Source organism: Nicotiana tabacum, chromosome 21 (assembly GCF_000715075.1).
Source record: "Nicotiana tabacum cultivar K326 chromosome 21, ASM71507v2, whole genome shotgun sequence".
In the NCBI taxonomy this organism is placed as follows: domain Eukaryota; kingdom Viridiplantae; phylum Streptophyta; class Magnoliopsida; order Solanales; family Solanaceae; genus Nicotiana; species Nicotiana tabacum.
This window is the reverse complement of record NC_134100.1, coordinates 15,070,781-15,079,414: the sequence shown is the minus strand read 5'-3', so window position 1 is coordinate 15,079,414 and position 8,634 is coordinate 15,070,781.

Below are 8,634 nucleotides of genomic sequence, written 5' to 3'. Positions count from 1 at the left end.
CGTGGGGTGTGGTTTGATACGTGGGTGGGGAGGTGAGATTTGGAGAGAGAAACTTGGGGGAGTGGGAATATACGGTATAGTTAAATTAGGAGTATTTATAATTGATTTCTTTATTTTTAAATATTTTCTTTATTTTTCTTAAGTTAATACACATGTCGTCATCTCATTGGTGCGTGATATATACTTATTTGATAAGAGTGGTCAAATACAAAAGTGGCGTATCATAAATACACATTTGAAAGGTTTGGGTATGTCAAAATATTTTCCGTAGTCAACATGTGTGTAAAAGGGATTTTGGGTACAAGTTCAGGTGGTATTTTATGTGTTCTGCCTAATTAATATCCAAAGTCCCAGCTTCCGAACATATTTTACTACTCATATCGAAACTAAATTAATTCTAACATCTTGAGTAGCAAGCCACTAGGTATTTCAATAACAAGACACAGGGTATTGGATATCTTTCCTCTCATATGATTTGGATATCTCTTGTTGGATACTACTCTTTTAATAAGCTCTATTCTTGAATGTAACTTGATTAGTATCTTCCCACTTGTATGGCTTATATTTCTCTTATCTTTGCTCATTTTGTTTTACGCTAACATAGAATAGTGCGATGAATCTCTATGTTGGTGTTGGCTCAAGCAAAGGTGAAGTTTTGAAGACTGACAAAGGAACTCAGACATGGACCAGGTCCATCTTGTGAAGCACAGTTATGATCAACTCAAACATGTGAGATGCACGTGAAGGAGATAAACCCAACTTACCAGAAATGATATCTCCTGATCCTGATTGAAAAGGTTGCATATTGGATAAGGAGAAAGACTCCTTACACAAAGAGAAACGCGGCTTAGGAAATATATAGAGTTAGAGGATGAGACCAACTAGACCTCTTCCACCAAGGAAAAGTAGTATCTGTATTCTAGTCAATCTCTTTTTACTAACTCCATAAATATCAGTGTTGTTCTCTTTTACAGGGAATGCACATAAGCAGAAGTTAAACGTAAATTGAGAGAAAAATAGCAAGGCAATTTTGCAAATAATTTATATGTGATTCAAGCGTGCAATCCTAAAGCTACTTGAACCAGATAAAAGAATCACTTCCAAGCGTCTGTCTTTTTATTCTAGTTCAATTATAGTAGGTGATTTTACATTGTACCTTTCAGCTTATCTAGAAGCAATTATATTAGGTACTTAGAGTTTTCAAGTTAGAGTTAACTTGAAGTTGTCACAACAGTTGAGGCTGTATGCCACAACGGGATTAGAGTTAATCCTAGGTTTACAAAAGAGTTGTTGTAAATGCAGCTTTTGTCTTAGTGATTTTAGTAGAGAGTTTGAAAAAATCCTACTGGAAGGTAGATCGTGGTTTTTTTACCTTTTGAGCCAGGTGTTTTCCACGTAAAATCTCTGTATTCTTTATTTTCTGTATTTATTATTCCGCAACAGTAGTTGTTGGAACACATAGAAGAACCAGATCCTTCTATAATCAAGTTAAGCGAAAATTGGGTACCACACAAATCAATCCCCCTTCCCATGTGTGGTATTGGAGTATAAAACATCAATTGATATCAGAACAGGTTATCCTTGAAAAGGCTAACACCTTAGGAATAAATCAAGATGAGTGCACCACCTGGAAACTGGGAAGGACAATCCACTACTAGGCCTCTACTGTTTAATGGCCAGTATTATTCCTGGTAGAAGAACAGGATAAGAGACCACATCATAGGAGAAGACTATGAACTTTGGGACATTGTTACTGATGGTCCCCTGGCTACTACAAAGAAGAATGCTGAAGGAGCGGACATGCCAAAGACGAGAGCTGACTGTACCACTGAAGATTTGAAGAAGTTGGAAAAGAATGCCAAGGCCAAGAAATGGCTTGGGTGTAGACTAGGTCCAGACGAGTACAGCAAAATTCAAAGATGTACTACTGCTAAGGAGATATGGGACACTCTACAAGTGGACCATGAAGAAACTCCTCAAGTAAAGAGATCTAGATGAACACGGATGTATTCTCAATATGAGAACTTCACCATGAAGGAAGGAGAAACCATCCAAAAGATGTACACAAGGTTCACAACACTAACAAATGAACTTACGTCTCTTGGAAGAATTATCCTTGAAGAAGACAAGGTTGAGAAAATCTTGACAAGGGTCTTACCAGTAACTTGGGAAAGCAAAATCACTGCTATTCAGGAATCAAAGAACATTGCTACCCTTAAGTTAGATGAGCTGATTGGAAATCTCACTGCCTATGAACTGAGAAGGCAAACCGTGAAGATGGATGCACCCAATAAGGAAAGAAGCCTGGCTCTCAGAATAGCTGAAGGTACAGACTTAGAGGATGATGAAATGGCTATGATCACAAGGGATTTTAAGAAGTACACAATGAGAGGAAAGGGTTCTTCAAGAGGTGCAACTTTCAACAAACCAAGGGCTCTTGAAAAACAGACCAACGAGGGCACTACAAATGTGGTAAGACTGACCACATGATCAAGAATTGTCCTTAATAGGAAATTGAATGGAAGAAAGAAAAGGTTGAACGAAGAAACAGGAAGAAGGAACAGGTTCAACCCAAGAAGAACAAAGGATCAACAAAGGCTATGGTTGTTGTTTGGAGAGAGAGCTCAGATGAGGATTCAGAAGATGAAGCTGGAGATGAACAAGAACTTATGGCCATTGGAGAATCAGATGATGAACAAGAGGTAAGTGTGATTCATCTTAAAGACAAGATTAAATTTTTGTCTAAAGAAAAGCTATCTGAATTACTACTAGACTTCATTGATGAGTCTAAGACCATAAACAATGAGAAGGAACAACTGTTTAGGGAATGTGTGATCCTAAAAGCTAAGTGCAAAAATCTGGAACTCAGGGCTAGTAAAAGTGATAGTAAAAATACTGAGTTGAAGAACCAGGTTCTTGAACTTGACACAACTGTCTTAGAACTTTGATCTGAAAATTTAAAATTGAAATTAGGAATAGGTAAAAAGAAAGATGATCACACATACCTCACCTTAGAAGAAAATCTAAGAAAAATGAAGGATGAGTTGTATAAGAGAGATGAGCAGATAAGAGTCCTAAAAGAAGATCTAAGCAAGGTGAAGCATGAACTAGATAGTACTTGCAAATGGAATAAGTCCTTTGATGCACTATCCTGGCTACAGGAGCATCACAATAGTAATAAGAGAGGACTTGGCTATGGGACCCCAGCACCTAAGTGACATCCCAAAAGCAAGTACATCACACTTCCTAAGAACAAAATCTGCACACACTGTGGCAAGACTGGTCATTACAAAAGTGAGTGTAATGCAAAAGAAAAGGCCAGCCAAAAGAACAAAATCTTTGTTCAAGGGAAAAATAGGCTGCCTAGATGGGCTAAAAAGAATTTAATTCACCCATTTTCCTATAGAAAGGGACCCAAACTAGTTTGGGTTCCTAAGCCTAACCCCTGATTTCGTTTTGCAGGTCCAAGTGAAGGGGAGTAGCCAAAAATGGTACATGGACAGTGGCTGCTCAAAGCATATGACTGGAAGTAAGAACCAGTTCCTTTCACTTGAAAACCTAAAAGGAGGTAATGTCTCCTTTGGAAATGGTAAGAAAGGTGAGATCATTGGGGTTATAAAGATAAGTAAGATAGATTCACATTCCATTGAGAATGTCTACTTGATAGATGGCTTGAAATATAGCCTAATCAGTATATCACAACTGTGTGACATAGGTAACTGGTAGCACTCACTTCTACCAAATATTTTGTGATAAATCTTACCACTGACAAGATTGTTTTGCAGGGAAAAAGAGCTAATAATATTTATATTGTAGATTTGTCCACTCTTTCAGAAAATGAACTCACTTGCTGAAGTGTGTTGGACAATGATCCCCTCATATGGCAAAAAAGACTTGGCCATGCAAGTCTAAGCCAACTCAACAAATTAGTCTCCAAGGACCTGGTGACAAGGTTACCTAACATCAAGTTTAAGGAAGACAAAGTTTATGAAGCTTGTGCAAGGGGAAGCAGGTAAGATCCTCTTTTAAAAGCAAGAAAGTGGTAAGCACGACTAGGTCGATGGAACTGGTTCATATGGATCTTTGTGGTCCAATGAGAACATTAAGCAGAGGTGGTAAGAAATATGTGTTGGTGCTTGTTGATGATTACTCTAGGTTTACTTGGACATTGTTTTTAACATCTAAGGATAGCATTTGACATGTTTACTGCCTTTGTTAGAAAAACTCAGAAACAACTAGGTAATCAACTTACATCAATTAGGTCTGATCATGGAACTGAATTTGAAAATGCTAAGTTTGCTGAATTCTGTGATGAGCATGGTATAGATCATAATTTTCTTACCCCTAAGACTCCTCAACAAAATGGAGTAGTTGAAAGAAAGAATAGGACTCTTGAAGATATGGCTAGGACTATGCTTCTTTCTAGTAAACTGCCTCATAGCTTCTGGGTAGAGACTGTAAATATTGCATGTTACATCATTAATAGGTGCATGACTAGACCTCTTGTAGAGAAGACTCCCTACGAGTTACTTAAAGGAAGTAAACCAAATATATCCCATCTTAGGGTATTTGGATGCAAGTGCTTTGTGCACAATAATGGAAAGGACTCCCAAGGTAAGTTTGATCCCAGAAGTAATAAGGGAGTATTCTTGGGATATTCTTCACATAGCAAAGCTTATAAAGTGTACAACAAAAGAACTTTGTGTGTAGAAGAAAGTGCATGTGGTTTTTGATGAAACTAACATTCTTTCTGAGAGATAGAAGCATGAAGATGAAGCTATTGGGTTGGTAAAAGAATTGAGTGAAGTCACAGCTCCAGCTGAAGCTGCACCAAAAGAAGGAACGGGTGATGGAACATGTTCTTCCATCCAGGGCAACCTAACATGGGGGAACTGAACAAAGAAGAAGTGAATCTAATTCCCAAATGGAACCTGTCCATGAGCCTGTTCCTTAGAAACAGAACATGGGAGAAACTCCAAATAGAAATCAGCTGGTTGTGAAACCTTACAAGTATCAAAGTTCTCATCTCATTGAGAACATCCTTACTGACCAAACTTTTGGAGTTAAAACTAGATCTCAATTAAAGAATATGTGTGCTTTTGATGCATTCTTATTTCTTATTGAACCTAAAAATGTTGTCGAGGCTTTGCAGGATGGAAATTGGGTGAATGCAATGCAAGATGAACTCAACCAGTTTGAAAGAAGTCAAGTGTAGCATCTGGTCACAAGACCCAAGGACAGATCAATAATTGGCACTAAATAGGTCTTCAGAAACAAACTTGATGAAGATGGAACGGTTACGAGGAACAAGGCAAGGTTGGTGGTCCAAGGTTATAGCCAAGAGGAAGGAATAAACTATGATGAGACCTTTGCTCCAGTTGCAAGACTGGAGGCAATAAGACTTCTCATAGCCTTTGCAGTACACATGAAATTTACCCTTCACCAAATGGATGTGAAAAGTGTTTTCCTAAATGGCCACTTAGAGGAAGAAGTCTTTGTCAAACAACCTCCAGGCCTTGAAAGCAAGGAGTGTCCAGATCATGTATACAAACTGGACAGAGCCCTATATGGACTCAAGTAGGCTCTTAGAGCATGAACGGCTATCCAAATTCTTGCTTGAACATGGATACAAAAGAGTTAAGATTGACAGCACTCTATTCTTGAGGGAAAAAGGTAAGTATCTACTAGTAGTACAATATGTTGATAACATAATTTTTGGGGCAACCACTGAAAAATTGAGTAAGGAATTTGCTAAACTAATGGGGAGTAAATTTGAAATGAGTATGATGGGTAAGCTTAACTTCTTCTTAGGCTTACAGATTAAAAAAAACCCAAATAGAACCATGATCCATCAGTAGAAATATGCAAAAGAGTTGATTAAGAAGTTTAAAATGGATGAATCAAAGGAAATAGACACACCCATTGCAACAGCTACTAAATTCGACATAGATAAACCTGGTTCATCTGTTGATCAGCAGTTGTATAGGGTATAATTAGTTCACTTTTGTATCTTACTGCTAGCAGACCTGACATTATCTTCAGTGTAGAGCTTTGTGCTCGTTTTCAAGCAAATCCTAAGGAATCCCACTTGGTTGATGTCAAAAGTGTACTGAGATATTTGAAAGGCACTACTGACATTTGCCTTTGGTACCCTAAGGGTAGTAACTTTAATCTAGTAGGATATGCTGATACTGATTATGCAGGTTTCCTTGTGGATAAGAAAACACCTCAGGCATGGCTCATTTACTTGGTTCATGTCTGGTATCATGGGCGACTAAAAAGCAGAATTCAGTGGCCTTATCCATTGCTGAGTTTGAGTATGTTGTTGTTGCCTCTTGTTGTGCTCAACTACTGTGGATCAAACATCAGCTGATGGATTTTGACATTAAAGTTGGTTTCATCCCTATTTGTTGTGATAACACTAGTGCTATTAGTATGACTAAGCACCCAGTTTATCATAAGAAGACTAAGCACATAGATGTTAGACATCACTTCTTAAGAGACAACTATGAGAAATAATTGATTACTATAGAATTTTGTGCTACTGATAAGCAGATTACTGACATTTTTACTAAAGCACTAAGTAGAGAAAGCTTTGAAAGGAACAAGTTACAATTAGGGATGATTAAGATCACCTAATGGGACCAGCTTAGAATGCACAATGAAAAATAATGAATTAAAAAAAATTGGCTAGGAAATCTGGAACTTGTGTAAATATCTAAAGTAATTTTTTTACTCAGTTTCATACTGTAAATAGTATACTCCTGTGACATGCGTTGATATAACTCACTGATCTCTAACAAGTTTCTCTACTTTGGAAAATAGAGGCATGATCAAGAGGATTCTAAATGAAGAACCTGGTTCATCAGTATTGGTTCATCTGAATAACGAGGTATGCTTTCTATACTCTGTACAATTAGAAATAAAAATATTTAAATCATGAGCAGAGTCCTACCTATGTTCAAAAACATCAGAAAATCCTACCCGTTTATTTTTTGAACTAGTTACGTCTCTACCAGAATTCTTACCACATAAATTGCCTAAAATCTAGGGAAGCTTAACTGCCCATTCAACTTGAAATTTCAGGTTGATTGGACTTCTAATTGACTGAAAAAAGCTACTGTTAGTCATTAATTAAGTTTCTCTCTTTAAAAACTCATCATCACCTTCTGCCACCCTCATTATTCCAAAATCGTCAAGATTTCTTTTGTTCTCAATTGTTCTCGCTTCCAAAAGCCAAAATCACAATTTTCTCACGAAATCAGTCACAATGTCGAACCCTCAAGATAATCCAGGCACTCCTCCACAACCTACCTTTTCTGATTCATCCACACCTCATCAACCTAGTACAACCCCCCAGCCTAGGAGGAAACGTGTTAAGATGCTCTCTCGTAAAACTGTGGCTACAGGTGCACTGTCAAAAAGATTGAACACATAATTAAAGGCTAGCCAAGCCCAAGAATCTAAACACTCAGATGATTCCTTTAAGTCTGCAAGTGAGGGGGAAGGAATTGGGTTTTCTAATTCTGAGAAGATTCAGAGTTCCCTTTCTAAGATACGTTCTGTTTTGATTGAAAATGTAGAAAATAGGTTTGTTCTTGTTGGGTCTATTAGAGATGTGAAAATGCCTGAGTTGAGAAGGAGAGGAGGTAAAAAAAATGAAAAAAAAGAGAGAGGATGCAAGTTGTGATGTGAGGGGAACAGGGGTAGAAGTGGTTGATTTGTCACCCACCTCTGAGATGATTAGACCAGCAATTTGTGGGACTGAGGATGAAATTGTAGGAGAAAGTGGCAAGAAAACAGGGGGGAAGTGGATCAGGGGAGGCTGCTGAGGGTTTGGTAAATTTAAGTTCTCATGTGGATGAACCCGGTTCATCTATTGATGAAACCCTAGCAGACCTTCTGAAGAAAGTAGGTTCCAGTTACAATCCCAAAAAAAAGGAGAACACCAACACCTAAGGTTCCCAGCACTACAAAGAATACCTAGAAAAGAAAGGCTAATTCCCTAACAACTGCTGAAATTCCCTTGCCAAAGGGGAAAACCACAAGAAGTATGGTGAAACAGAGTGAGAGTGAACTACAAAAGGCTTTGGCTGAAAGCAAGCAAGAAGAAGATAGATAAAGGAAAAACTAAGGTTGCAGAGTCCTATGAGGCTGTTGATGTTGAGGAGATGGAACAGGTCTATCAGGAGGAACACACAACTGTGGAGGTTCAGACCCCTAAGCCCAAAAAGACCAAGACTTCTTCTAAGAAGTCTTCATCTGTGTCTAAGGCTGCTAAACCTTCATTGACTAAGAAGACAAGGTCTACGGTGAAAAACAAACAAGTTAGAATTACTGAGGAAGAGGAATGGAGTGGTGAAGAAGAGAGTGAGTCTGATGGTGAACAAGACAAGCTGGCCAAGTTTGGCAAAAGAAAATTTTTGAAAGGTAAATTGTTGAAAGACTTGGTGGAACCAGGAATGGTTCGATTGGTTGATGCTTTAGCTGTTCAGGGTTGGAAGGACATGGTCCTTCAGTTGGATGGTAGGTTGGCCAGGAATGAGATTATTGAATTCATGACCAATGCAGAGGTCAAGGATGGCAGAGTTACCAGCCAAGTGAAAAAAGTTCAAGTGACCTTCGATGCAGAGA